This window comes from Carassius carassius, chromosome 45 (genome assembly GCF_963082965.1).
Source record: "Carassius carassius chromosome 45, fCarCar2.1, whole genome shotgun sequence".
Taxonomy (NCBI): Eukaryota; Metazoa; Chordata; class Actinopteri; order Cypriniformes; family Cyprinidae; genus Carassius; species Carassius carassius.
This window is the reverse complement of record NC_081799.1, coordinates 1,496,401-1,523,900: the sequence shown is the minus strand read 5'-3', so window position 1 is coordinate 1,523,900 and position 27,500 is coordinate 1,496,401. Positions and strand designations below refer to the sequence as shown.

Below are 27,500 nucleotides of genomic sequence, written 5' to 3'. Positions count from 1 at the left end.
AAGTATATAAGAATCTTGCAAAAAAAAAAAAGAGTCAATGCCCAATCTCTGAATCTTAGCAGGTTTAGGTCTGGTTAGTACTTGGATGAGAGACCGCCTTGGAATAGCAAGGTGCTTTAAGCTTTTTGGAAATTTTTCACTAAGTATATAATAATCTTGCAAAAAAAAAAAAAGAGTCAATGCCCGATCTCTGAATCTTAGCAGGTTTAGGTCTGGTTAATACTTGGATCAGAGACCGCCTGGGAATACCAGGTGCTTTAAGCTTTTTGGAAATTTTTCACTAAGTATATAATAATCTTGCAAAAAAAAAAAAAAGAGTCAATGCCCAATCTCTGAATCTTAGCAGGTTTAGGTCTGGTTAGTACTTGGATGAGAGACCGCCTGGGAATACCAGGTGCTTTAAGCTTTTGGGTTTTCTTTCCTACTTATATAATGTACTGGCGATTAGAATGGCTGATCTTTAAATAGCCCTCTCTTTGGAGCAACCTTCGCTTACGGCCATACCAACCTGGCTATGCCAGATCTCGTCTGATCTCGGAAGCTAAGCAGGTTTGGGCCTGGTTAGTACTTGGATGGGAGACCGCCTTGGAATAGCAAGGTGCTTTAAGCTTTTTGGAAAATTTTCACTAAGTATATAATAATCTTGCAAAAAAAAAAAAGAGTCAATGCCCAATCTCTGAATATTAGCAGGTTTGGGCCTGGTTAGTACTTGGATTGGAGACTGCCTTGGAATAGCAGGTGCTTTAAGCTTTTTGGAAACTTTTCACGAAGTATGTAATAATCTTGCAAAAAAAAAAAAAAAGAGTCAATGCCCGATCTCTGAATCTTAGCTGGTTTAGGTCTGGTTAATACTTGGATCAGAGACCGCCTGGGAATACCAGGTGCTTTAAGCTTTTTGGAAATTTTTCACTAAGTATATAATAATCTTGCAAAGCATAAAAAAAAAGAATCAATGCCCAATCTCTGAATCTTAGCAGGTTTAGGTCTGGTTAGTACTTGGATGAGAGACCGCCTTGGAATAGCAAGGTGCTTTAAGCTTTTTGGAAATTTTTCACTAAGTATATAATAATCTTGCAAAAAAAAAAAAAAAAAAAAAAGTGTCAATTCCCAATCTCTGAATATTAGCAGGTTTGGGCCTGGTTAGTACTTGGATGGAAGACTGCCTTGGAATAGCAGGTGCTTTAAGCTTTTTGGAAATTTTTCACTATGTAATAATCTTGCAAAAAAAAAAAAAAAGAGTCGATGCCCGATCTCTAAATCTTAGCAGGTTTAGGTCTGGTTAGTACTTGGATCAGAGACCGCCTGGGAATACCAGGTGCTTTAAGCTTTTTGGAAATTTTTCACTAAGTATATAATAATCTTGCAAAAAAAAAAAAAAAAAAAGAGTCAATGCCCAATCTCTGAATCTTAGCAGGTTTAGGTCTGGTTGGTACTTGGATGAGAGACCGCCTGGGAATACCAGGTGCTTTAAGCTTTTGGGTTTTCTTTCCTACTTATATAATGTACGGGCGATTAGAATGGCTGATCTTTAAATAGCCCTCTCTTTGCAGAAACCTTCGCTTACGGCCATCCCAACCTGGCTATGCCTGATTTTGTCTGATCTCGGAAGCTAAGCAGGGTTGGGCCTGGTTAGTACTTGGATGGGAGACCGCCTGGGAATACTAGGTGCTGTAAGCTTTTGGGTTTTCTTCCCTACTTATATAATGTACTGGCGATTAGAATGGCTGATCTTTAAATAGCCCTCTCTTTGCAGCAACCTTCGCTTATGGCCATACCAACCTGGCTATGCCTGATCTCGTCTGATCTCGGAAGCTAAGCAGGTTTGTTCCTGGTTAGTACTTGGATGGGAGACCGCCTGGGAGTACCAGGTGATGTAAGCTTTTTGGAAATTTTTCACTAAGTATTTAATAATTTTGCAAAAAAAAATAAAAATAGAGTCAATGCCTGATCTCTGAATATTAGCAGGTTTGGGCCTGGTTAGTACTTGGATGGGAGACTGCCTTGGAATAGCAAGGTGCTTTAAGCTTTTTGGAAATTTTTCACTAAGTTTATAATAATCTTGCAAAGAATAAAAAAAAAGAGTCAATGCCCGATCTCTGAATCTTAGCAGGTTTAGGTCTGGTTAGTACTTGGATCAGAGACCGCTTGGGAATACCAGGTGCTTCAAGCTTTTTGGAAATTTTTCACTAAGTATATAATAATCTTGCAAAGAATAAAAAAAAAGAGTCAATGCCAAATCTCTGAATCTTAGCAGGTTTAGGTCTGGTTGGTACTTGGATGAGAGACCGCCTGGGAATACCAGGTGCTTTAAGCTTTTTGGAAATTTTTCACTAAGTATATAATAATCTTGCAAAAAAAAAAAAAAAAAAGAGTCAATGCCCAATCTCTGAATCTTAGCAGGTTTAGGTCTGGTTGGTACTTGGATGAGAGACCGCCTGGGAATACCAGGTGCTTTAAGCTTTTTGAAAATTTTTCAGTAATTATATAATTATCTTGCCAAAGAAAAAAAAAATAGTGTCATTGCCCGATCTCTGAATATTAGCAGGTTTGGGCCTGGTTAGTACTTGGATGGGAGACCGCCTTGGAATAGCAAGGTGCTTTAAGCTTTTTGGAAAATTTTCACTAAGTATATAATAATCTTGCAAAAAAAAAAAAGAGTCAATGCCCAATCTCTGAATATTAGCAGGTTTGGGCCTGGTTAGTACTTGGATTGGAGACTGCCTTGGAATAGCAGGTGCTTTAAGCTTTTTGGAAACTTTTCACGAAGTATGTAATAATCTTGCAAAAAAAAAAAAAAAAGAGTCAATGCCCGATCTCTGAATCTTAGCAGGTTTAGGTCTGGTTAATACTTGGATCAGAGACCGCCTGGGAATACCAGGTGCTTTAAGCTTTTTGGAAATTTTTCACTAAGTATATAATAATCTTGCAAAGCATAAAAAAAAAGAATCAATGCCCAATCTCTGAATCTTAGCAGGTTTAGGTCTGGTTAGTACTTGGATGAGAGACCGCCTTGGAATAGCAAGGTGCTTTAAGCTTTTTGGAAATTTTTCACTAAGTATATAATAATCTTGCAAAAAAAAAAAAAAAAAAGAGTCAGTTCCCAATCTCTGAATATTAGCAGGTTTGGGCCTGGTTAGTACTTGGATGGAAGACTGCCTTGGAATAGCAGGTGCTTTAAGCTTTTTGGAAATTTTTCACTATGTAATAATCTTGCAAAAAAAAAAAAAAAAGAGTCAATGCCCGATCTCTGAATCTTAGCAGGTTTAGGTCTGGTTAATACTTGGATCACAGACCGCCTGGGAATACCAGGTGCTTTAAGCTTTTTGGAAATTTTTCACTAAGTATATAATAATCTTGCAAAAAAAAAAAAAAGAGTCGATGCCCGATCTCTAAATCTTAGCAGGTTTAGGTCTGGTTAGTACTTGGATCAGAGACCGCCTGGGAATACCAGGTGCTTTAAGCTTTTTGGAAATTTTTCACTAAGTATATAATAATCTTGCAAAAAAAAAAAAAAAAAAAGAGTCAATGCCCAATCTCTGAATCTTAGCAGGTTTAGGTCTGGTTGGTACTTGGATGAGAGACCGCCTGGGAATACCAGGTGCTTTAAGCTTTTGGGTTTTCTTTCCTACTTATATAATGTACGGGCGATTAGAATGGCTGATCTTTAAATAGCCCTCTCTTTGCAGAAACCTTCGCTTACGGCCATCCCAACCTGGCTATGCCTGATTTTGTCTGATCTCGGAAGCTAAGCAGGGTTGGGCCTGGTTAGTACTTGGATGGGAGACCGCCTGGGAATACTAGGTGCTGTAAGCTTTTGGGTTTTCTTCCCTACTTATATAATGTACTGGCGATTAGAATGGCTGATCTTTAAATAGCCCTCTCTTTGCAGCAACCTTCGCTTATGGCCATACCAACCTGGCTATGCCTGATCTCGTCTGATCTCGGAAGCTAAGCAGGTTTTTTCCTGGTTAGTACTTGGATGGGAGACCGCCTGGGAGTACCAGGTGATGTAAGCTTTTTGGAAATTTTTCACTAAGTATTTAATAATTTTGCAAAAAAAAATAAAAATAGAGTCAATGCCTGATCTCTGAATATTAGCAGGTTTGGGCCTGGTTAGTACTTGGATGGGAGACTGCCTTGGAATAGCAAGGTGCTTTAAGCTTTTTGGAAATTTTTCACTAAGTTTATAATAATCTTGCAAAGAATAAAAAAAAAGAGTCAATGCCCGATCTCTGAATCTTAGCAGGTTTAGGTCTGGTTAGTACTTGGATCAGAGACCGCTTGGGAATACCAGGTGCTTCAAGCTTTTTGGAAATTTTTCACTAAGTATATAATAATCTTGCAAAAAAAAAAAAAAAGAGTCAATGCCCAATCTCTGAATCTTAGCAGGTTTAGGTCTGGTTAGTACTTGGATCAGAGACCGCTTGGGAATACCAGGTGCTTCAAGCTTTTTGGAAATTTTTCACTAAGTATATAATAATCTGGCAAAAAAAAAAAAGAGTCAATGCACAATCTCTGAATATTAGCAAGTTTGGGCCTGGTTAGTACTTGGATGGAAGACTGCCTTGGAATAGCAGGTGCTTTAAGCTTTTTGGAAATTTTTCACGAAGTATGTAATAATCTTGCAAAAAAAAAAAAAAAAAGAGTCAATGCCCAATCTCTGAATCTTAGCAGGTTTAGGTCTGGTTAGTACTTGGATGAGAGACCGCCTTGGAATAGCAAGGTGCTTTAAGCTTTTTGGAAATTTTTCACTAAGTATATAATAATCTTGCAAAAAAATAAAAAAAAAAATAGAGTCAATGTCCGATCTCTGAATATTAGCAGGTTTGGGCCTGGTTAGTACTTGGATGGGAGACCGCCTTGGAATAGCAAGGTGCTTTAAGCTTTTTGGAAATTTTTCACTAAGTATATAATAATCTTGCAAAAAAAAAAAGAGTCAATGCCCAATCTCTGAATATTAGCAGGTTTGGGCCTGGTTAGTACTTGGATGGAAGACTGCCTTGGAATAGCAGGTGCTTTAAGCTTTTTGGAAATTTTTCACTGAGTATGTAATAATCTTGCAAAAAAATTAAAAAATAAATAGACAATGCCCAATCTCTGAATCTTAGCAGGTTTAGGTCTGGTTAGTACTTGGATGAGAGACCGCCTTGGAATAGCAAGGTGCTTTAAGCTTTTTGGAAATTTTTCACTAAGTATATAATAATCTTGCAAAAAAAAAAAAAGAGTCAATGCCCGATCTCTGAATCTTAGCAGGTTTAGGTCTGGTTAGTACTTGGATCAGAGACCGCCTGGGAATACCAGGCGCTTTAAGCTTTTTGGAAATTTTTCACTAAGTATATAATAATCTTGCAAAAAAAAAAAAAAAAAGAGTCAATGCCCAATCTCTGAATCTTAGCAGGTTTAGGTCTGGTTAGTACTTGGATGAGAGACCGCCTTGGAATAGCAAGGTGCTTTAAGCTTTTTGGAAATTTTTCACTAAGTATATAATAATCTTGCAACAAAAAAAAAAAGAGTCAATGCACAATCTCTGAATATTAGCAAGTTTGGGCCTGGTTAGTACTTGGATGGAAGACTGCCTTGGAATAGCAGGTGCTTTAAGCTTTTTGGAAATTTTTCACGAAAAATGTAATAATCTTGCAAAAAAAAAAAAAAAAAAGAGTCAATGCCCAATCTCTGAATCTTAGCAGGTTTAGGTCTGGTTAGTACTTGGATGAGAGACCGCCTTGGAATAGCAAGGTGCTTTAAGCTTTTTGGAAATTTTTCACTAAGTATATAATAATCTTGCAAAAAAAAAAGAGTCAATGCCCAATCTCTGAATATTAGCAGGTTTGGGCCTGGTTAGTACTTGGATGGAAGACTGCCTTGGAATAGCAGGTGCTTTAAGCTTTTTGGAAATTTTTCACTGAGTATGTAATAATCTTGCAAAAAAATTAAAAAATAAATAGTCAATGCCCAATCTCTGAATCTTAGCAGGTTTAGGTCTGGTTAGTACTTGGATGAGAGACCGCCTTGGAATAGCAAGGTGCTTTAAGCTTTTTGAAAATTTTTCACTAAGTATATAATAATCTTGCAAAAAAAAAAAAAGAGTCAATGCCCGATCTCTGAATCTTAGCAGGTTTAGGTCTGGTTAGTACTTGGATCAGAGACCGCCTGGGAATACCAGGCGCCTTAAGCTTTTTGGAAATTTTTCACTAAGTATATAATAATCTTGCAAAAAAAAAAAAAAAAGAGTCAATGCCCAATCTCTGAATCTTAGCAGGTTTAGGTCTGGTTAGTACTTGGATGAGAGACCGCCTTGGAATAGCAAGGTGCTTTAAGCTTTTTGGAAATTTTTCACTAAGTATATAATAATCTTGCAACAAAAAAAAAAGAGTCAATGCACAATCTCTGAATATTAGCAAGTTTGGGCCTGGTTAGTACTTGGATGGAAGACTGCCTTGGAATAGCAGGTGCTTTAAGCTTTTTGGAAATTTTTCACTAATTATATAATAATCTTGCAAAAAAAAAAAAAAAAAAAAGAGTCAATGACCGATCTCCGAATCTTAGCATGTTTGGTACTGGTTACTACTTGGATGGTAGACTGCCTGGGAATAATTCCAGGTGCTGTAAGCTTTTGGGTTTTCTTCCCTACTTATATAATGTACTGGAGATTAGAGTGGCTGATCTTTAAATAGCCCTCTCTTTGCAGCAGTTTTCGCTTACGGCCATACCAACCTGGCTATGCCCGATCTCGTCTGATCTCGGAAGCTAAGCAGGTTTGGGCCTGGTTAGTACTTGGATGGGAGACCGCCTGGGAATACCAGGTGCTGTAAGCTTTTTGGAAATGTTTCACTAATTATATAATAATCTTGCAAAAAAAAAAAAAAAAGAGTCAATGCCCGATCTCCGAATCTTAGCATGTTTGGTACTGGTTACTACTTGGATGGTAGACTGCCTGGGAATAATTCCAGGTGCTGTAAGCTTTTGGGTTTTCTTCCCTACTTATATAATGTACTGGAGATTAGAGTGGCTGATCTTTAAATAGCCCTCTCTTTGCAGCAGTTTTCGCTTACGGCCATACCAACCTGGCTATGCCCGATCTCGTCTGATCTCGGAAGCTAAGCAGGTTTGGGCCTGGTTAGTACTTGGATGGGAGACCGCCTGGGAATACCAGGTGCTGTAAGCTTTTTGGAAATGTTTCACTAATTATATAATAATCTTGCAAAAAAAAAAAAAAGACTCAATGCCCGATCTCCGAATCTTAGCATGTTTGGTACTGGTTACTACTTGGATGGTAGACTGCCTGGGAATAATTCCAGGTGCTGTAAGCTTTTGGGTTTTCTTCCCTACTTATATAATGTACTGGAGATTAGAGTGGCTGATCTTTAAATAGCCCTCTCTTTGCAGCAGTTTTCGCTTACGGCCATACCAACCTGGCTATGCCTGATCTCGGAAGCTAAGCAGGTTTGGGCCTGGTTAGTACTTGGATGGGAGACCGCCTGGGAATACCAGGTGCTGTAAGCTTTTTGGAAATGTTTCACTAATTATATAATAATCTTGCAAAAAAAAAAAAAAAAAGAGTCAATGCCCGATCTCCGAATCTTAGCATGTTTGGTACTGGTTACTACTTGGATGGTAGACTGCCTGGGAATAATTCCAGGTGCTGTAAGCTTTTGGGTTTTCTTCCCTACTTATATAATGTACTGGAGATTAGAGTGGCTGATCTTTAAATAGCCCTCTCTTTGCAGCAGTTTTCGCTTACGGCCATACCAACCTGGCTATGCCCGATCTCGTCTGATCTCGGAAGCTAAGCAGGTTTGGGCCTGGTTAGTACTTGGATGGGAGACCGCCTGGGAATACCAGGTGCTGTAAGCTTTTTGGAAATATTTCACTAATTATATAATAATCTTGCAAAAAAAAAAAAAAAAAAAAGAGTCAATGACCGATCTCCGAATCTTAGCATGTTTGGTACTGGTTACTACTTGGATGGTAGACTGCCTGGGAATAATTCCAGGTGCTGTAAGCTTTTGGGGTTTCTTCCCTACTTATATAATGTACTGGAGATTAGAGTGGCTGATCTTTAAATAGCCCTCTCTTTGCAGCAGTTTTCGCTTACGGCCATACCAACCTGGCTATGCCCGATCTCGTCTGATCTCGGAAGCTAAGCAGGTTTGGGCCTGGTTAGTACTTGGATGGGAGACCGCCTGGGAATACCAGGTGCTGTAAGCTTTTTGGAAATGTTTCACTAATTATATAATAATCTTGCAAAAAAAAAAAAAAAAAGAGTCAATGCCCGATCTCCGAATCTTAGCATGTTTGGTACTGGTTACTACTTGGATGGTAGACTGCCTGGGAATAATTCCAGGTGCTGTAAGCTTTTGGGGTTTCTTCCCTACTTATATAATGTACTGGAGATTAGAGTGGCTGATCTTTAAATAGCCCTCTCTTTGCAGCAGTTTTCGCTTACGGCCATACCAACCTGGCTATGCCCGATCTCGTCTGATCTCGGAAGCTAAGCAGGTTTGGGCCTGGTTAGTACTTGGATGGGAGACCGCCTGGGAATACCAGGTGCTGTAAGCTTTTTGGAAATGTTTCACTAATTATATAATAATCTTGCAAAAAAAAAAAAAAGACTCAATGCCCGATCTCCGAATCTTAGCATGTTTGGTACTGGTTACTACTTGGATGGTAGACTGCCTGGGAATAATTCCAGGTGCTGTAAGCTTTTGGGTTTTCTTCCCTACTTATATAATGTACTGGAGATTAGAGTGGCTGATCTTTAAATAGCCCTCTCTTTGCAGCAGTTTTCGCTTACGGCCATACCAACCTGGCTATGCCTGATCTTGGAAGCTAAGCAGGTTTGGGCCTGGTTAGTACTTGGATGGGAGACCGCCTGGGAATACCAGGTGCTGTAAGCTTTTTGGAAATGTTTCACTAATTATATAATAATCTTGCAAAAAAAAAAAAAAAAAAGAGTCAATGCCCGATCTCCGAATCTTAGCATGTTTGGTACTGGTTACTACTTGGATGGTAGACTGCCTGGGAATAATTCCAGGTGCTGTAAGCTTTTGGGTTTTCTTCCCTACTTATATAATGTACTGGAGATTAGAGTGGCTGATCTTTAAATAGCCCTCTCTTTGCAGCAGTTTTCGCTTACGGCCATACCAACCTGGCTATGCCCGATCTCGTCTGATCTCGGAAGCTAAGCAGGTTTGGGCCTGGTTAGTACTTGGATGGGAGACCGCCTGGGAATACCAGGTGCTGTAAGCTTTTTGGAAATGTTTCACTAATTATATAATAATCTTGCAAAAAAAAAAAAAAAAAAAGAGTCAATGACCGATCTCCGAATCTTAGCATGTTTGGTACTGGTTACTACTTGGATGGTAGACTGCCTGGGAATAATTCCAGGTGCTGTAAGCTTTTGGGGTTTCTTCCCTACTTATATAATGTACTGGAGATTAGAGTGGCTGATCTTTAAATAGCCCTCTCTTTGCAGCAGTTTTCGCTTACGGCCATACCAACCTGGCTATGCCCGATCTCGTCTGATCTCGGAAGCTAAGCAGGTTTGGGCCTGGTTAGTACTTGGATGGGAGACCGCCTGGGAATACCAGGTGCTGTAAGCTTTTTGGAAATGTTTCACTAATTATATAATAATCTTGCAAAAAAAAAAAAAAAAAAAGAGTCAATGACCGATCTCCGAATCTTAGCATGTTTGGTACTGGTTACTACTTGGATGGTAGACTGCCTGGGAATAATTCCAGGTGCTGTAAGCTTTTGGGGTTTCTTCCCTACTTATATAATGTACTGGAGATTAGAGTGGCTGATCTTTAAATAGCCCTCTCTTTGCAGCAGTTTTCGCTTACGGCCATACCAACCTGGCTATGCCCGATCTCGTCTGATCTCGGAAGCTAAGCAGGTTTGGGCCTGGTTAGTACTTGGATGGGAGACCGCCTGGGAATACCAGGTGCTGTAAGCTTTTTGGAAATGTTTCACTAATTATATAATAATCTTGCAAAAAAAAAAAAAAGACTCAATGCCCGATCTCCGAATCTTAGCATGTTTGGTACTGGTTACTACTTGGATGGTAGACTGCCTGGGAATAATTCCAGGTGCTGTAAGCTTTTGGGTTTTCTTCCCTACTTATATAATGTACTGGAGATGAGAGTGGCTGATCTTTAAATAGCCCTCTCTTTGCAGCAGTTTTCGCTTACGGCCATACCAGCCTGAGCACGCCCTAGTGGAAGCAGGAAGTGGTACAGCTTGCAGGGGATATCAAACAACAAGTGTGGAGATTTGAAAATTGGAAACTGAAGCCTTGATGTTAAAAACAACCGTTTTAAAAAAGGGGAACTGGTTTGCGTTTAAGTCATTTAATCCCCAAACAGCATTTGCTGTTTGGGGATAAATACTTTCTGTACTGAGAAGGACATAACACGGTGTAACAAATGGAGAATGCAAAAGGCCAGGAGAAAAGGAACACAAGAGAAATGGACGGAGAGCTGGGCCAAAGAAAAAGGCATTATGAAAAGAGGCTCACAGTGCTGGTGGAAATAGAAGGAGAAGATAGACTAACAATGATGGAGATACTGAAGAAAGTAAGAGAAGAATGTGGAGTGGTGATCGGATGTAGATTCAAAACACCGAAAGAATATGAGTTGACAATGGAGGAGGACAAAGGAAAGAAGAAATTGTTGGACGGGCTTAAGATAAAGAATAGTCGGGTGATGGCGAAAGAGGTAGACTGTATGGAGATGGTGGTCTCGTTCCTTGGGTTACCAATGTACATACAGGATGAAGAGATACTAAGAAAGCTGTCAGAATGGGGAGTTAAAGCGGCCTCAAGTGTTAGAAGGAGAATGTGGCCGGGGACGGATATCGCTGATGGAACAAGATTTTTAAAGGTAAAGTTCAATGAGGTGGTAAAATCACTGCCGTATTCAACAAAGTTTGAGACATTAGGAGGGACTGAGCACTTCAGAGTAATACATGATAGGCAAGTGAAAGTCTGTCGCCTGTGCATTCAGCCAGGCCATATTGTAAGAGACTGTCCAAGCTTCAGATGTTTTAAATGTCAAAAGCAAGGCCATTACGCGAGAGAGTGCAAGGAAGAGAACTGCAATATGTGCAATATGCGACCTGGATTATGTGTGTGTGAAACCCCAGCAGAGATAGGTGAGAGAAACAGCAATGGGAAGGATTCGAATCAGTATGAAGTGGATGAGGAGGTGGAGATCGAAGGAGAGGTAGGTGAAATGACTGGACAAGAAGAGAGAAGTGATGTATGGAGTTGGGAAGAAAGAACAACGGAGTGGAGAGCGATTGTGGATGTGAGTGATCAAGAGGAGGATGCTTCAGGGAGGAGATGGAGAGAGAGAGAGAAAAAAAAGGAAGAGAAGGAAGCGGAACCTGGAAAAAAGATGGAAAGGAACGTCTTGGAGTGTGAAGACAGAGAAGGGGAGGGAATGAAAGCTGATGGCAAGAGTCAGGAGGGTGACAATGCGAAAAGGCAAGAAGAAATGTTGCAGGCGGAGAGAGCTGGAGGGAAGAGAGAGGTGCCAGAAAATCCGGTGACAATTGAGGACGAGGACATGGACACAAGCAAAAGGGAAAGGGTGCAGAAGAAAAGAAAGAAGAAACAAATAGAGGAGCACACGACAGAAAGTAAGTGTCTGGAATTAACAAAATGAGGATGATTCTGTTAAAAACGACAATACTTGCTATGTGGGGCTTTATGAACATTGCCTGTTTGAATAGCAATGGATTAAGAGATGTAAATAAGTTTGAGAAGGTGAAGGGATTGTTAAAAGCTGAAATATTCTGTTTGCAAGAAACACATTGGTCTGATGATATAATGGACAACATAAGGAAGAGGTGGGAAGGGGAAATTTTTGTGAATCATGGGAACGCAAAATCCTGCGGCGTGGCAACTCTTATAAAAGGAGATATATTGAATAATGTGAAGCAAGTATACAAGGATGGTAATGGAAGACTGTTAGTGACTGAATTTGTGTTCCAAAATGAATGTTTCAGGCTGATAAACATTTATGCACCTAATATTGAAAACGAAAGAAAAGAAATCTTTAAAGAAATTAAGCCGTTATGTAAAGGCAACTTTATTATAGTTGGGGATTTCAACGTATGGTGCACGAGACTGGATGCATCAAGTAGCGCAAACTTTAAATCAGATGCATCCAGGAAATATCTAACTGAATGGATGCAAGATGACGATATAGTTGATGTATGGAGGGAAGGAAATCCCTACAAAAAAGACTTCTCTAGAAGACAATTGGTGATGGGTGTTTTAAAACAGAGCAGAATAGATTTATGTTTAACCAAAAGGGAAATGTTAAAATATGTAAAAAATGTGAAATATAAGTTTGTGGGAATAAGTGACCATGCTATGATGATGGTTAAGATGGATGTAAACGAGGTGGAGAGGGGGGGAGGAATGTGGTGTTTGAATGCAGACTTGCTAAAAGAAGAGACATACAAAGAAAATATAAAAAAATGTATAGATTATGAAATGCAAAATGTGTTATTTGATGAAAATGTATGTGAGTGGTGGGAAAAAATGAAAGGGACAATTAAAAAAAGAAGTATTAGATATGCAAAACAAAGGGATTTTATGAGAAGGAGTAAAATTGAGGATATGCAAAATGAATTGAAGAGGGAAGCAGAAAAAATAGAAGGTAATCCTGAGCAAGACAAAGAACGCTTTATGCAAATAAAAGCAGAAATAGAAGAGTATGAAAAAGAAAAAAGTAAGGGTGCAATAATAAGGAGTAGAGCACAGTATGCATTAGAGGGAGAACGAAGCACGAAGTTCTTTCTAAACTTAGAAAAGAAAAAACAGAGGAAAAAGCATATAACAGAGCTGGAAAATGAAAAAGATGAGAAGATTACTGATTATGTGGGGATAATAAGAGAAGTAGAAATATTTTATAAAAAGCTATTTAAGAAAGAAGGGGTAAAACGGGAGTGTGTGGATGAAGTTTTAAATACTGTGAGTAAAAGGTTAAGTGAAAACGAGAAAAATATATGTGAGAGTGTTATAACTATCGAAGAAATAAAAGAAGCAATAAAACAGACAAAAAAGAACAAAAGCCCAGGCTCAGATGGCTTAACGCATGAGTTTTATAAGACCTTTGAAGAGATTGTATCACCAATATTGTTGAAGGTTTATAGGAGTATGGAAGAGAGAGGGGAAATGCCAGAGTCTATGGGGTTAGGAGTAATTACAATACTATATAAAAATAAAGGAAGTCCACTTAAGCTAGGGAATTATAGACCATTGAGTCTTCTAAACACAGATTATAAAATATTGACAAAAGTGCTGGCAAATAAGATAAAAGAGGTAGTAGGATCAATAGTATCATTAAGCCAAGCCTATAGCATAAATGGTAGAGACATTACAGACACAATTTGCACAATAAGAGACGTAGTAGAAGGGATGGGGAAAGATGGGAAAGGGGGATTGGTTTTATCTATAGACTTAAATAAGGCATTTGACAGGGTGGAACACAGCTTTATAGAACAGACAATGGGGAGATTTGGGTTTGGAGAGAGGATGCAAAAGTGGATAAAAATAATATATGGAAATGCTAAAAGTTGTGTTAAAGTTAATGGGATGTTAACTGACCCCTTCCCTTTAGAGAGGTCAGTACGGCAAGGTTGTCCGTTGTCTGCAATATTATATTCAATAACAGCCGAGCCGCTGGCGACACTAATAAAAAAAGATAAGGAAATTAAAGGTATTCAAATACCAAAGGGGGGATTTAGTGTAATACACCAATATGCAGATGATACAACTTTTACAGTTAGGGATATAGAGAGTATAAATAAAATAAGAAAACAGATAGAAAAATATGGGGAAGCGTCAGGTGCAAAAATAAATGTTGATAAATCTGAAATAATGAGTATAGGAGGAGTAAGGGTTGAAGGGTCAGATATTCCATTCAGAATAACGAAAGACTTTATAAAAATTTTAGGGGTAAACGTAGGAGAGAATGCAAAAGAGGCAAGGGATGCAACATGGTCAGGGGTGCTAAACAAAATCAAGCAAGTGTTACAGTATTGGAGACTAAGGGAATTAAGACTAAGAGGGAAAGTTGTGGTGGTTAATTCTTTATTGTTATCTAAATGTAATTATGTGTTGGGAGCAATTGATTTACCAGACTGGGTGTTAAATGGAATAAAAGAGGCTGTGAATAATTTTGTATGGGGTGGGAAAAGAGCAAAAATATCAGCAAAAACATTAATAGCAGATTATAGTGAGGGGGGGTTAAATTTGGTAGATTTAGATGTGAAAAGGAAGGCAATAAGAGTTAAGACAGTCAAAAAATATTTATGTGGTAAAGCAGAATATGGTTGGAAGGGGTATATGAGAAAATATTTAAATGAAAGTGGTGGATGTGGTGAAGAGGGAGTGTTTATGGTTTTAAAAAAGCCAATGATTGAAAAGTTGCCGTTGTTTTATCAAGAAGTGTTTACTGCATGGGCTGAATTTGTGATAAATGTAAACTATGAATGTGAAAACATAAATCAAATACACAATCAGCCAATTTTTATGAACCCAAGAATAAGGAGGGGAGGGAAAATGCTCTACAACAGGCTGTTCATGAGAGCGGGGGTAAGGAAAGTAAAGGACTTGGCCTATGAATATGTAAAGGGTTTCTTACCAAATAGGGCAATATATGATTGTGTGGTGGGGTGGGATGATACAATTGACAAAGCAAAAGTGGATGGTGAGTTTGAAAACATTAAAACAAGCCTGCCTAAAAAGTGGGTAGAAGGGATTGAAAGAGAAACTGTTAAAGTGGGAGATTGGGGAATGCCTGAAATGTATATTGTGGAAAATGGGAGAAAAAAGTTTTTGATGGAGATAAATGTGAAAACTATATACCAAATGATGGTCAGAAAGGAAATCAAAGTGCCTGCATCAGAGGCGGTATGGCCAAGACTCTTTCCTGATATGAAGGTAAAGACAATATGGAGAAACTTAAATGTCAAATACAATGGACTGGACTGTGAGAATTTGGACTTTAAGCTACGACACAACAGAATTTATACAAAGGTGGTAATTCATCAAATGAACAAAAATGTGAGTAGAGAATGTGATGTATGTGAGACAGAGGCTGAAACCTTGATGCACATCTTCTTTGAGTGCAAAGAACTTGAGGAGTTTCATGCAAAAATGAAAAAACTGATAAAAGATGGAATAGGAAAGGAGTTTGCAGAGGATGAATGGAAAAAATTGTTTTTATTTGGAGAATGTACAAATTATAAAGATAGAAATGTGAATTTTTGGAATTTGATTTTGAGTAATGCAAGATATGCAATATGGGTGAGGAGGAATATGGCATACTTTGAGAGAAAGAAAGTAGATGTGATTGGAATGTTCAAGAGTATTGTTAGAAAGAGTGTGTATATTATGTGGAAATACCTAAGCAAAGAAGAATTTGAAAAAGCATTTGTAGAAGAAAATGGATTTATAAGTACAACCGAAGGGTTAAGTTTAAAATTTTGAAAAGACAAGGTTATGTTATAGTTAGGTAATTAGTTTTGGTTTGAGTGAAGTAATGTGATTAAAATTCAAAATTGATGCTGTATATGTTAAATTGAATTAACATGTAATACAATTGAAAGTGTAATGTTGGAAATATGAGTTATGTTATTATTATTTTTATGTACCTTTTGATAATAAAAAAAAAAAAAAAAAAAAAAAAAAATGCCTGATCTCGTCTGATCTCAGAAGCTAAGCAGGGTTGGGCCTGTTTAGTACTTGGATGGGAGACCGCCTCGGAGTACCAGGTGCTGTAAGCTTTTTGGAAATTTTTCACTAAGTATTTAATAATTTTGCAAAAAAATAAAAAAAATAGAGTCAATGCCCGATCTCTGAATATTAGCAGGTTTGGGCCTGGTTAATACTTGGATGGGAGACTGCCTTGGAATAGCAAGGTGCTTTAAGCTTTTTGGAAATTTTTCACTAAGTATATAATAATCTTGCAAAAAAAAAAAAAAAGAGTCAATGCCCAATCTCTGAATATTAGCAGGTTTGGGCCTGGTTAGTACTTGGATGGAAGACTGCCTTGGAATAGCAGGTGCTTTAAGCTTTTTGGAAATTTTTCACTAAGTATATAATAATCTTGCAAAAAAAAAAAAAAAAAGAGTCAATGCCCAATCTCTGAATCTTAGCAGGTTTAGGTCTGGTTAGTACTTGGATGAGAGACCGCCTGGGAATACCAGGTGCTTTAAGCTTTTGGGTTTTCTTTCCTACTTATATAATGTACTGGCGATTAGAATGGCTGATCTTTAAATAGCCCTCTCTTTGCAGCAACCTTCGTTTACGGCCATACCAACCTGAGGGCGCTAGAGAGCTACAGGAAGTGTTGGCTGCAGTTGGGAGAGGAAGGCTCTCCTCCATTTTGATTTTTCTGTCAGTGTTTGTTTTGTGAGTTGTTTTTGGACTTTAGTTTATTTTTTGTGTTTTTTCTGTTTTAAACCACCTAACAGCAGCATCTTGCTGGCTGGAGGGTGGTTAATTTATTGTTTGATTTTTGTACAATGGACGGATTATTGGCAAACGACACTGGACTGGCTGGAGAGACACGCATGGCAAACGACACTGGAATGGCTGGAGAGACACGTATGGCAAACGAAACTGGACTGGCTGGAGAGACACGTATGGCAAACGACACTGGACTGCTTGGAGAGACACGTATGGCAAATGACCCTGGACTGGCTGGAGAGACACGCATGGCAAATGATCCTGGAGTGGAGTATCGACAACGAGCAGGACACGGTAAAAAACAAGATGCAAGAGATAAAATTGGTGAAAGGAAATACTTAAAGGAGGCAACTGTGATTGTGAATGTCGAGAACGTAAATGAGGTGAGAGCTGTGGATATTATTAAAGCGGTGACGGAAAAATGTGGATATGGTAAAATTTTAGCACTAAGGCCAAGACAAGGAAAGGAATATGAACTGACAATGGAGAAAGAAGAAACATGTGATGAACTGACTGAGGGATTGTTAATTAAAGGAGTTAACTGTGAGATAAAGAAACTGCAAAATAGAGATTATGTTGTTTCCTTCATGCACCTGCCCGTCTACCTTGATGATAAAGACATTTTTAGAAAATTGGAGGGATGGGGAGTTAATCCCATTTCAAAATTAAAAAGAAGATGCTACCCGGGCACTGAAATAGAGGATGGAACAAGGTTTTTAAAAGTGAGATTCCCCAAGGAGGTGGCATCATTGCCCTACAGCACAAAGCTGGAAACAGCAGAAGGGCCGCAGTACTTTAGGGTGATGCACAGCCACCAGGTGAAGACCTGTAAGCTGTGCATGAGCCCGGATCATCTGCTCAAAGAATGCCCTGAATTTAAGTGTCACAAGTGCGAGGAAAGGGGACATTTCGCAAGGGATTGCAATGCGGTCAGATGCCCGGAGTGTCAAAAGATTTTAAACAAGTGTGAGTGTTGGATGGAGGGAGAGGAAGGAGGTCTGGAGCATCGGGTGGACGGACAGGTGCATGAAGGAAACACTGAAGAGGAAGGAGATATTGATGAAGGACAAGGGGATGAAGGATTATCACAAAAGGAAACAGAAGGAGGAACAGGAAACCAAGAGGAAGAAGAAGAAGGAAAAAAGAATGAGATGGATGAGGAACAAACAGCAGAACAGAATACCCAATGGACAGAAATGGAAATATCTGACAGTTTTAAAAATCTTTTGGATAATGTGGAGAGGGATGAACAGGGAATGTATGATCAAAACAAAGAAATGGACAGTGAAGAAGAAACAAGGATGGACAACATGGGAAAAGACAGAGGGGAGAGAGGACAAAGTAGAAGAAGAACATTAAAGGTAAAACCAAATGTGGAAAATGCAAGAAAAAAGTTAATGACAAGGGGCCGAGTAAAAAGTGTAAACAGATATGAAGTGTTAAGAGGGCTGGAGGGAGAAGATGGAAAATAATGGTTTTTATGTATTTATTTTTATTTATTTTAATGGTTTTAAGTTGTGTTACTTTTAATGCAAGGGGATTGATGGACATGGGTAAATTTGAAAAGGTGAAAGAAATGTGTAAAGGAGAGGATGTGATTTTATTACAAGAAACTAACTGGAGGGAAGAGTACATGACTGAAATAAGGAAAAGGTGGAGCGGAGAGATTTTATATAACAATGGTGATGGGAGGCTTGGAAGAGGAGTTGCGATTTTAATAAAAGAAAACTGTGGGGTATCATGTAAAACAATATATAATGACGTAGATGGGAAATGTATTGCGGTTGAAATGGAGTATGAGGAGAAAAAAGTTATTGTAGTTAATATTCATGCACCGACTGTAGAGAATGAAAAGAAGGAATATTTTAATGTATTAAGAGATTTTTTTAAAAAAGCATAAAGAAGTTATTATGATGGGTGATTTTAATACCGTTTTCAGTAAATTAGAAATGGGTGAGGGAATGGTTTTTAAAAATGATAAAGGAAGAAAAGAACTGAAACTATTAATGGAAGAAAATAATATGATTGATGTATGGAGAGAAAGAAATGAAAAAAAGAAAGAATATTCAAGGAGGCAATTAGTAGGGAATTTTATGTGTAAGACAAGGATTGATTTTATTTTGTGTACAAGGAACATTGAAGGATATATCGGTAACATTAAATATGAAGAATCAAGCTTAAGTGACCATAAACCAATTTTTTTGCAAGTAGACTGGAGTTCAGTGAAAAGAGGGCCGGGTGTATGGGTGTTAAATGTAGAGGTTTTGAAGAATGAGGAGTATGTTTTAAGTATTAAAGAAATTATTGAAAAAGAAAAGGAGAATGAAATGGACAGTGAAGTTAAAAGGATATGGTGGGAAAATGTTAAATATTTAGTTAAAAAATTCACAATAAAGTATTGCAAATTAATACAGATATGTAAGAGAAAAATTGGAAAAGGAATTAAATGAGAATGGGAAAGATATACAAAAAATAAAAGAATTGGAGGGAATATTGAAAGAAATGGAAGAGAAAAAATATGAAGGAGCAAGACTAAGAAGCAAAGCTAAATATACTGTGGAGGGAGAAAAATGTACAAAATTTTTCTTTGATCTAGAAAAAATACGAGGGAAAGCTGGAATGATTAAAGAAATAAGAGGAAAAAATGGTGTAGTGGTGGAAACAAATGAGGAAATATTAAAAGAAGTAAAAGCATATTATGAGAACCTGTTTAGTACTGAGGGGTTGAAGGAAGAAGAGAAATTGGAGTTACTTAAGCAAATAAAAACAACAGTAGGAGAAGTAGACATAAAAGAGTGTGATGAAGAGATAAGAGAAGAAGAGATAAAAAGAGCAATAAGTGAATTAAACAAAAATAAAAGTCCAGGTATAGATGGTTTGGGGAGTGAATTTTATATTGTTTTTAAAGATTTTTTAACCAGTATTTTAAAAGAAGTATATGAAGAGATCTTTAAAAAAGAAGAAATGAATCAGAGAATGGGGATGGGATTATTAAAGTTGATATATAAAAGAAAAGGAGATAAAGTAGACTTAAAAAATTATAGACCAATTACAATGTTGAATACAGATCTGAAAATTTTAACAAAAGTTTTAGCCAACAGATTGAAAGAGGTAATGCCAACCATTATTGAAACAAATCAAGTGTATGGAGTTAAAGGGAAAGATATAGCGGACACAACTTTAAGTATAATAGATAGAATAAGATATATGAAAGAAAAAAACAAAAAAGGATATGTTATTAGTTTGGATTTCGAAAAGGCTTTTGATAGAGTGGAGCATGAATATTTATTTGGAATTTTAAGAAGGTACGGGTTTGGGGAAAATTTTATCAAGTGGATTACAATTTTATATAGGGGAGCAATAACAAGAATACAGTGTAATGGTTTTTTAACTGAATGTTTTAAAATTACTAGATCAATAAGACAAGGATGTCCATTATCAGCGCTTTTATATTCTTTAGTTGCAGAACCATTGGGATTAGCTATTAAAATAGACAAAGACATAAGAGGGATAAACATTGAAGGAAGTGGGGGAAATGAAAAAATATTTCAATATGCAGATGATACGACAATAATAGTTAAAGATATAGAGAGTGTTAATAAAGTAATGGAAGTAGTACAGATGTTTTGTAGGGGATCAGGAGGTAAGATAAATGAAGAAAAAACTATATATATGAGATTTGGAGGAGTGACTGTTTTAACAGAGTATTTTCATTTTAAAGAAACAAAAGAAATAAGGATTTTAGGTGTTCTAATGGGAAAAGAAGAAAGGAATGTTAAAGAAAAAATGTGGGAAGAAATAGTAGGAGGTATTGAAAGAAGGTTAAATTTTTGGAAATTGAGGACATTAAGTTTAAAAGGGAAGGTTTTAATTTTAAATGTGTTAATGGTGTCAAAGTTGTGGTATGTTTTATATGTGACTGCTATGCCAATGTGGGTGGAGACAAGGTTGAAAAAATGTTTTTTAGATTTTTTATGGAATAGTAAACCGTCAAGAATTGCATATAGTACATTAATAGGAGAAATAGGGAAAGGAGGGATGGGATTAATTGATGTTGAACAGAGAAAAAATAGCTTAAGAATTAAAATAGTAAAAAAATATCTAGATGATGGTCACAAAACTGCATGGAAAAAAACAATGGAATATTTTTTAAACAAATGTGGGGATTTTAACATGGGGGATGGGATTTTATGGATGAAAACAAAGAATTGGATGACAGAGTGCTTACCAGAGTTTTATAGGGAAATGTTTAGTGCCTGGGGAAAATTTTTAGATAGACTTGAGTATGATCCACATGGGAGAGAAAACATTTTAAATCAACCTCTGTTTTTAAACCAAAACATTTTAAAACAAGACAAAGGAATTTTTTTAAAGAAATGGATGGAAGTGGGGATAACAAGAGTGAGAGATGTTTTGTATGAATTTAAAGAAGGGTTTTTACCAACACAATTTATTGTAGATGCAATGGAGGAGGCAAAAGAGGATTACAGTGAACAAGTAATACAAAATAAATATGAAATCATTAAAAATGCAATACCTAAAGAGTGGATAAAAAGAATAGAAAGTATGGAAGGAGAGCCAAAAGAGAAATGTATTCATGTGAAATTAGGGGGAAAACTGTATGATTTTAAGGAATGTACTGTGAAAATGATTTATTGTGCTTTTAGAGATGATGTTTTTAAAGAGCCGATTGCAAATGGTTACTGGGTGCAGAAATTCAAAGATTTAAAAAAAGAGTGTATATGGAGAAACATGACGGGGAAATGTGTGGAAACAAAATTGGAATGTTTGGAGTATTTTATAAGGCATAAAGTGGTTTTTACTGATGTTATTTTAAATAAAATAGGAATGGAAGAAAATGCTCTGTGTAAAGTGTGCCAGGAAGAGGAAGAGGGGATTTTACATATGTTTTTACATTGTAGAGAGCTAGAGGACTTTTTAAGGAAATGTAAATGTTTAATTAAAGATGTGACTGAGGAGTGGGATGAAAATGGAATGGAATGGAACAGAGTTGTGATGTTTGGTTGGGAAAAAAAGTTTCAAAACAAAAGTTTCATTAATCTGTGTGTAATGCTAATGAAAAGTGCAATATGGGACAGAAGAACTGTGGCTAAAAAGGAAAAAATTGTGTTGGATGTTTGGAGGATGTTTAAAAGAAAAACAGAATTATATACTGAAAGACTGTATGTGTACTTTAAAGGTGTAAATATGTTAGACTCTTTTTATGATGTTTTTACCCCAAAAGTTTATTGTGTTTTAAATGATTTAATGTGGAAGCTGCCAGGAAGTGAAGGAGATTTTTAAATTATCTATGTAAAGGAAAGATGTGTAATGTAGGGATGTGTAAAGGCAATGTTCTGTATTTTCTGTTGATTGCGTTTAATCTATTGTATTTTATTGATTGAAATTTCTTAATAAAAAAAAAAAAAAAAAAAAAAGGCTATGCCTGATCTCGGAAGCTAAGCAGGTTTGGGCCTGGTTAGTACTTGGATGGGAGACCGCCTGGGAGTACCAGGTGCTGTAAGCTTTTTGGAAATTTTTCACTAAGTATTTAATGATTTTGCAAAAAAATAAAAAAAATAGAGTCAATGCCCGATCTCTGAATATTAGCAGGTTTGGGCCTGGTTAGTACTTGGATGGGAGACTGCCTTGGAATAACAGGTGCTTTAAGCTTTTTGGAAATTTTTCACTAAGTATGTAATAATCTTGCAAAAAAAAAAAAAAAAAGTCAATGCCCAATCTCTGAATATTAGCAGGTTTGGGCCTGGTTAGTACTTGGATGGGAGACCGCCTTGGAATAGCAAGGTGCTTTAAGCTTTTTGGAAATTTTTCACTAAGTATATAATAATCTTGCAAAAAAAAAAAAAAGAGTCAATGACCAATCTCTGAATATTAGCAGGTTTGGGCCTGGTTAGTACTTGGATGGTAGACGGCCTGGGAGTACCAGGTGCTGTAAGCTTTTTGGAAATTTTTCACGAAGTATTTAATAATTTTGCAAAAAAATTAAAAAAATAGAGTCAATGCCCGATCTCTCAATATTAGCAGGTTTGGGCCTGGTTAGTACTTGGATGGGAGACCGCCTTGGAATAGCAAGGTGCTTTAAGCTTTTTGGAAATTTTTCACTAAGCATATAATAATCTTGGGGAAAAAAAGAGTCAATGCCCAATCTCTGAATATTAGCAGGTTTGGGCCTGGTTAGTACTTGGATGGAAGACTGCCTTGGAATAGCAGGTGCTTTAAGCTTTTTGGAAATTTTTCACTGAGTATGTAATAATCTTGCAAAAAAATAAAAAAATAAATAGTCAATGCCCAATCTCTGAATCTTAGCAGGTTTAGGTCTGGTTAGTACTTGGATCAGAGACCGCCTGGGAATACCAGGTGCTTTAAGCTTTTTGGAAATTTTTCACTAAGTATATAATAATCTTGCAAAAAAAAAAAAAAAGAGTCAATGCACAATCTTTGAATATTAGCAGGTTTGGGTCTGGTTAGTACTTGGATGAGAGACTGCCTGGGAATACCAGGTGCTTTAAGCTTTTGGGTTTTCTTTCCTACTAATATAGTGTACTGGCGATTAGAATGGCTGATCTTTAAATAGCCCTCTTTTGCAGCAACCTTCGCTTACGGCCATACCAACCTGGCTATGCCTGATCTCGTCTGATCTCGGAAGCTAAGCAGGGTTGGGCCTGGTTAGTACTTGAATGGGAGACCGCCTGGGAATACTAGGTGCTGTAAACTTTTGGGTTTTCTTCCCTACTTATATAATGTATTGGCGATTAGAATGGCTGATCTTTAAATAGCCCTCTCTTTGCAGCAATCTTCGCTTACGGCCATACCAACCTGGCTATGCCTGATCTCGAAAGCTAAGCAGGTTTGGGCCTGGTTAGTACTTGGATGGGAGACCGCCTGGGAGTACCAGGTGCTGTAAGATTTTTGGAAATTTTTCACTAAGTATTTAATAATTTTGCAAAAAAATAAAAAAAAAATAGAGTCAATGCCCGATCTCTGAATATTAGCAGGTTTGGGCCTGGTTAGTACTTGGATGGGAGACTGCCTTGGAATAACAGGTGCTTTAAGCTTTTTGGAAATTTTTCACTAAGTATGTAATAATCTTGCAAAAAAAAAAAAAAAAAGTCAATGCCCGATCTCTGAATATTAGCAGGTTTGGGCCTGGTTAGTACTTGGATGGGAGACCGCCTTGGAATAGCAAGGTGCTCTAAGCTTTTTGGAAATTTTTCACTAAGTATATAATAATCTTGCAAAAAAAAAAAAAAAAAGAGTCAATGCCCAATCTCTGAATATTAGCAGGTTTGGGCCTGGTTAGTACTTGGATTGGAGACTGCCTTGGAATAGCAGGTGCTTTAAGCTTTTTGGAAACTTTTCACGAAGTATGTAATAATCTTGCAAAAAAAAAAAAAAAAGAGTCAATGCCCGATCTCTGAATCTTAGCAGGTTTAGGTCTGGTTAATACTTGGATCAGAGACCGCCTGGGAATACCAGGTGCTTTAAGCTTTTTGGAAATTTTTCACTAAGTATATAATAATCTTGCAAAGCATAAAAAAAAAGAATCAATGCCCAATCTCTGAATCTTAGCAGGTTTAGGTCTGGTTAGTACTTGGATGAGAGACCGCCTTGGAATAGCAAGGTGCTTTAAGCTTTTTGGAAATTTTTCACTAAGTATATAAGAATCTTGCAAAAAAAAAAAAGAGTCAATGCCCAATCTCTGAATCTTAGCAGGTTTAGGTCTGGTTAGTACTTGGATGAGAGACCGCCTTGGAATGGCAAGGTGCTTTAAGCTTTTTGGAAATTTTTCACTAAGTATATAATAATCTTGCAAAAAAAAAAAAAAGAGTCAATGCCCGATCTCTGAATCTTAGCAGGTTTAGGTCTGGTTAATACTTGGATCAGAGACCGCCTGGGAATACCAGGTGCTTTAAGCTTTTTGGAAATTTTTCACTAAGTATATAATAATCTTGCAAAAAAAAAAAAAAGAGTCAATGCCCAATCTCTGAATCTTAGCAGGTTTAGGTCTGGTTAGTAATTGGATGAGAGACCGCCTGGGAATACCAGGTGCTTTAAGCTTTTGGGTTTTCTTTCCTACTTATATAATGTACTGGCGATTAGAATGGCTGATCTTTAAATAGCCCTCTCTTTGGAGCAACCTTTGCTTACGGCCATACCAACCTGGCTATGCCTGATCTCGGAAGCTAAGCAGGGTTGGGCCTGGTTAGTACTTGGATGGGAGACCGCCTGGGAATACTAGGTGCTGTAAGCTTTTGGGTTTTCTTCCCTACTTATATAATGTACTGGGTTTAGAATGGCTGATCTTTAAATAGCCCTCTCTTTGCAGCAACCTTCGCTTACGGCCATACCAACCTGGCTATGCCAGATCTCGTCTGATCTCGGAAGCTAAGCAGGTTTGGGCCTTGTTAGTACTTGGATGGGAGACCGCCTGGGAATACCAGGTGCAGTAAGCTTTTTGGAAATTTTTCACTAATTATATAATAATCTTGCAAAAAAAAAAAAAAAAAAAAGAGTCAATGCCCAATCTCCGAATCTTAGCATGTTTGGTACTGGTTACTACTTGGATGGTAGACTGCCTGGGAATAATTCCAGGTGCTTTAAGCTTTTGGGTTTTCTTCCCTACTTATATAATGTACTGGAGATTAGAGTGGCTGATCTTTAAATAGCCCTCTCTTTGCAGCAGTTTTCGCTTACGGCCATACCAACCTGGCTATGCCTGATCTCGGAAGCTAAGCAGGTTTGGGCCTGGTTAGTACTTGGATGGGAGACCGCCTGGGAATACCAGGTGCTGTAAGCTTTTTGGAAATGTTTCACTAATTATATAATAATCTTGCAAAAAAAAAAAAAAAAAAAAGAGTCAATGCCCGATCTCCGAATCTTAGCATGTTTGGTACTGGTTACTACTTGGATGGTAGACTGCCTGGGAATAATTCCAGGTGCTGTAAGCTTTTGGGTTTTCTTCCCTACGTACATAATGTACTGGAGATTAGAGTGGCTGATCTTTAAATAGCCCTCTCTTTGCAGCAGTTTTCGCTTACGGCCATACCAACCTGGCTATGCCCGATCTCGTCTGATCTCGGAAGCTAAGCAGGTTTGGGCCTGGTTAGTACTTGGATGGGAGACCGCCTGGGAATACCAGGTGCTGTAAGCTTTTTGGAAATGTTTCACTAATTATATAATAATCTTGCAAAAAAAAAAAATAGTGTCATTGCCCGATCTCTGAATATTAGCAGGTTTGGGCCTGGTTAGTACTTGGATGGGAGACCGCCTGGGAGTACCAGGTGCTGTAAGCTTTTTGGAAATTTTTCACTAAGTATTTAATGATTTTGCAAAAAAATAAAAAAAATAGAGTCAATGCCCGATCTCTGAATATTAGCAGGTTTGGGCCTGGTTAGTACTTGGATGGGAGACCGCCTTGGAATAGCAAGGTGCTTTAAGCTTTTTGGAAATTTTTCACTAAGTATATAATAATCTTGCAAAAAAAAAAAAAAGAGTCAATGACCAATCTCTGAATATTAGCAGGTTTGGGCCTGGTTAGTACTTGGATGGTAGACGGCCTGGGAGTACCAGGTGCTGTAAGCTTTTTGGAAATTTTTCACGAAGTATTTAATAATTTTGCAAAAAAATTAAAAAAATAGAGTCAATGCCCGATCTCTCAATATTAGCAGGTTTGGGCCTGGTTAGTACTTGGATGGGAGACCGCCTTGGAATAGCAAGGTGCTTTAAGCTTTTTGGAAATTTTTCACTAAGCATATAATAATCTTGGGGAAAAAAAGAGTCAATGCCCAATCTCTGAATATTAGCAGGTTTGGGCCTGGTTAGTACTTGGATGGAAGACTGCCTTGGAATAGCAGGTGCTTTAAGCTTTTTGGAAATTTTTCACTGAGTATGTAATAATCTTGCAAAAAAATAAAAAAATAAATAGTCAATGCCCAATCTCTGAATCTTAGCAGGTTTAGGTCTGGTTAGTACTTGGATCAGAGACCGCCTGGGAATACCAGGTGCTTTAAGCTTTTTGGAAATTTTTCACTAAGTATATAATAATCTTGCAAAAAAAAAAAAAAAAGAGTCAATGCACAATCTTTGAATATTAGCAGGTTTGGGTCTGGTTAGTACTTGGATGAGAGACTGCCTGGGAATACCAGGTGCTTTAAGCTTTTGGGTTTTCTTTCCTACTAATATAGTGTACTGGCGATTAGAATGGCTGATCTTTAAATAGCCCTCTCTTTGCAGCAACCTTCGCTTACGGCCATACCAACCTGGCTATGCCTGATCTCGTCTGATCTCGGAAGCTAAGCAGGGTTGGGCCTGGTTAGTACTTGAATGGGAGACCGCCTGGGAATACTAGGTGCTGTAAACTTTTGGGTTTTCTTCCCTACTTATATAATGTATTGGCGATTAGAATGGCTGATCTTTAAATAGCCCTCTCTTTGCAGCAATCTTCGCTTACGGCCATACCAACCTGGCTATGCCTGATCTCGAAAGCTAAGCAGGTTTGGGCCTGGTTAGTACTTGGATGGGAGACCGCCTGGGAGTACCAGGTGCTGTAAGATTTTTGGAAATTTTTCACTAAGTATTTAATAATTTTGCAAAAAAATAAAAAAAAAATAGAGTCAATGCCCGATCTCTGAATATTAGCAGGTTTGGGCCTGGTTAGTACTTGGATGGGAGACCGCCTTGGAATAGCAAGGTGCTCTAAGCTTTTTGGAAATTTTTCACTAAGTATATAATAATCTTGCAAAAAAAAAAAAAAAAAGAGTCAATGCCCAATCTCTGAATATTAGCAGGTTTGGGCCTGGTTAGTACTTGGATTGGAGACTGCCTTGGAATAGCAGGTGCTTTAAGCTTTTTGGAAACTTTTCACGAAGTATGTAATAATCTTGCAAAAAAAAAAAAAAAGAGTCAATGCCCGATCTCTGAATCTTAGCAGGTTTAGGTCTGGTTAATACTTGGATCAGAGACCGCCTGGGAATACCAGGTGCTTTAAGCTTTT

The 27,500-nt window shown here is 37.6% G+C and overlaps 12 non-coding genes and 11 pseudogenes across 12 annotated transcripts; all 23 read left to right on the top strand.

The window, feature by feature from the left end:
• Nucleotides 1-490: 490 nt before the first annotated feature.
• LOC132128297 (5S ribosomal RNA) lies at nt 491-610 on the top strand (annotated as a pseudogene).
• Nucleotides 611-1,558: 948 nt separating this feature from the next.
• On the top strand, nt 1,559-1,677 carry LOC132128294 (5S ribosomal RNA; annotated as a pseudogene).
• An 84-nt stretch (nt 1,678-1,761) lies between these two features.
• LOC132128282 (5S ribosomal RNA) lies at nt 1,762-1,880 on the top strand (annotated as a pseudogene).
• A 1,814-nt stretch (nt 1,881-3,694) lies between these two features.
• On the top strand, nt 3,695-3,813 carry LOC132128293 (5S ribosomal RNA; annotated as a pseudogene).
• Nucleotides 3,814-3,897: 84 nt separating this feature from the next.
• LOC132128305 (5S ribosomal RNA) lies at nt 3,898-4,016 on the top strand (annotated as a pseudogene).
• A 2,680-nt stretch (nt 4,017-6,696) lies between these two features.
• Nucleotides 6,697-6,815, top strand: LOC132128725 (5S ribosomal RNA). Its single transcript, XR_009428295.1, has one exon. It is a non-coding gene; the product is annotated as a 5S ribosomal RNA (ribosomal RNA).
• Nucleotides 6,816-7,046: 231 nt separating this feature from the next.
• LOC132128724 (5S ribosomal RNA) lies at nt 7,047-7,165 on the top strand. The gene has a single exon (XR_009428294.1). It is a non-coding gene; the product is annotated as a 5S ribosomal RNA (ribosomal RNA).
• A 229-nt stretch (nt 7,166-7,394) lies between these two features.
• LOC132128277 (5S ribosomal RNA) lies at nt 7,395-7,503 on the top strand (annotated as a pseudogene).
• A 232-nt stretch (nt 7,504-7,735) lies between these two features.
• On the top strand, nt 7,736-7,854 carry LOC132128723 (5S ribosomal RNA). Its single transcript, XR_009428293.1, has one exon. It is a non-coding gene; the product is annotated as a 5S ribosomal RNA (ribosomal RNA).
• Nucleotides 7,855-8,089: 235 nt separating this feature from the next.
• LOC132128722 (5S ribosomal RNA) lies at nt 8,090-8,208 on the top strand. Its single transcript, XR_009428292.1, has one exon. It is a non-coding gene; the product is annotated as a 5S ribosomal RNA (ribosomal RNA).
• Nucleotides 8,209-8,440: 232 nt separating this feature from the next.
• LOC132128721 (5S ribosomal RNA) lies at nt 8,441-8,559 on the top strand. The gene has a single exon (XR_009428291.1). It is a non-coding gene; the product is annotated as a 5S ribosomal RNA (ribosomal RNA).
• Nucleotides 8,560-8,788: 229 nt separating this feature from the next.
• Nucleotides 8,789-8,897, top strand: LOC132128300 (5S ribosomal RNA; annotated as a pseudogene).
• Nucleotides 8,898-9,130: 233 nt separating this feature from the next.
• Nucleotides 9,131-9,249, top strand: LOC132128720 (5S ribosomal RNA). The gene has a single exon (XR_009428290.1). It is a non-coding gene; the product is annotated as a 5S ribosomal RNA (ribosomal RNA).
• A 234-nt stretch (nt 9,250-9,483) lies between these two features.
• LOC132128719 (5S ribosomal RNA) lies at nt 9,484-9,602 on the top strand. Its single transcript, XR_009428289.1, has one exon. It is a non-coding gene; the product is annotated as a 5S ribosomal RNA (ribosomal RNA).
• Nucleotides 9,603-9,836: 234 nt separating this feature from the next.
• Nucleotides 9,837-9,955, top strand: LOC132128717 (5S ribosomal RNA). Its single transcript, XR_009428287.1, has one exon. It is a non-coding gene; the product is annotated as a 5S ribosomal RNA (ribosomal RNA).
• Nucleotides 9,956-23,102: 13,147 nt separating this feature from the next.
• On the top strand, nt 23,103-23,221 carry LOC132128193 (5S ribosomal RNA). The gene has a single exon (XR_009427901.1). It is a non-coding gene; the product is annotated as a 5S ribosomal RNA (ribosomal RNA).
• Nucleotides 23,222-23,305: 84 nt separating this feature from the next.
• Nucleotides 23,306-23,414, top strand: LOC132128312 (5S ribosomal RNA; annotated as a pseudogene).
• A 1,235-nt stretch (nt 23,415-24,649) lies between these two features.
• On the top strand, nt 24,650-24,758 carry LOC132128308 (5S ribosomal RNA; annotated as a pseudogene).
• An 83-nt stretch (nt 24,759-24,841) lies between these two features.
• Nucleotides 24,842-24,960, top strand: LOC132128182 (5S ribosomal RNA). The gene has a single exon (XR_009427891.1). It is a non-coding gene; the product is annotated as a 5S ribosomal RNA (ribosomal RNA).
• Nucleotides 24,961-25,195: 235 nt separating this feature from the next.
• LOC132128276 (5S ribosomal RNA) lies at nt 25,196-25,304 on the top strand (annotated as a pseudogene).
• A 235-nt stretch (nt 25,305-25,539) lies between these two features.
• Nucleotides 25,540-25,658, top strand: LOC132128716 (5S ribosomal RNA). Its single transcript, XR_009428286.1, has one exon. It is a non-coding gene; the product is annotated as a 5S ribosomal RNA (ribosomal RNA).
• A 1,090-nt stretch (nt 25,659-26,748) lies between these two features.
• LOC132128192 (5S ribosomal RNA) lies at nt 26,749-26,867 on the top strand. Its single transcript, XR_009427900.1, has one exon. It is a non-coding gene; the product is annotated as a 5S ribosomal RNA (ribosomal RNA).
• An 84-nt stretch (nt 26,868-26,951) lies between these two features.
• LOC132128310 (5S ribosomal RNA) lies at nt 26,952-27,060 on the top strand (annotated as a pseudogene).
• The last annotated feature ends 440 nt before the right edge of the window (nt 27,061-27,500 follow it).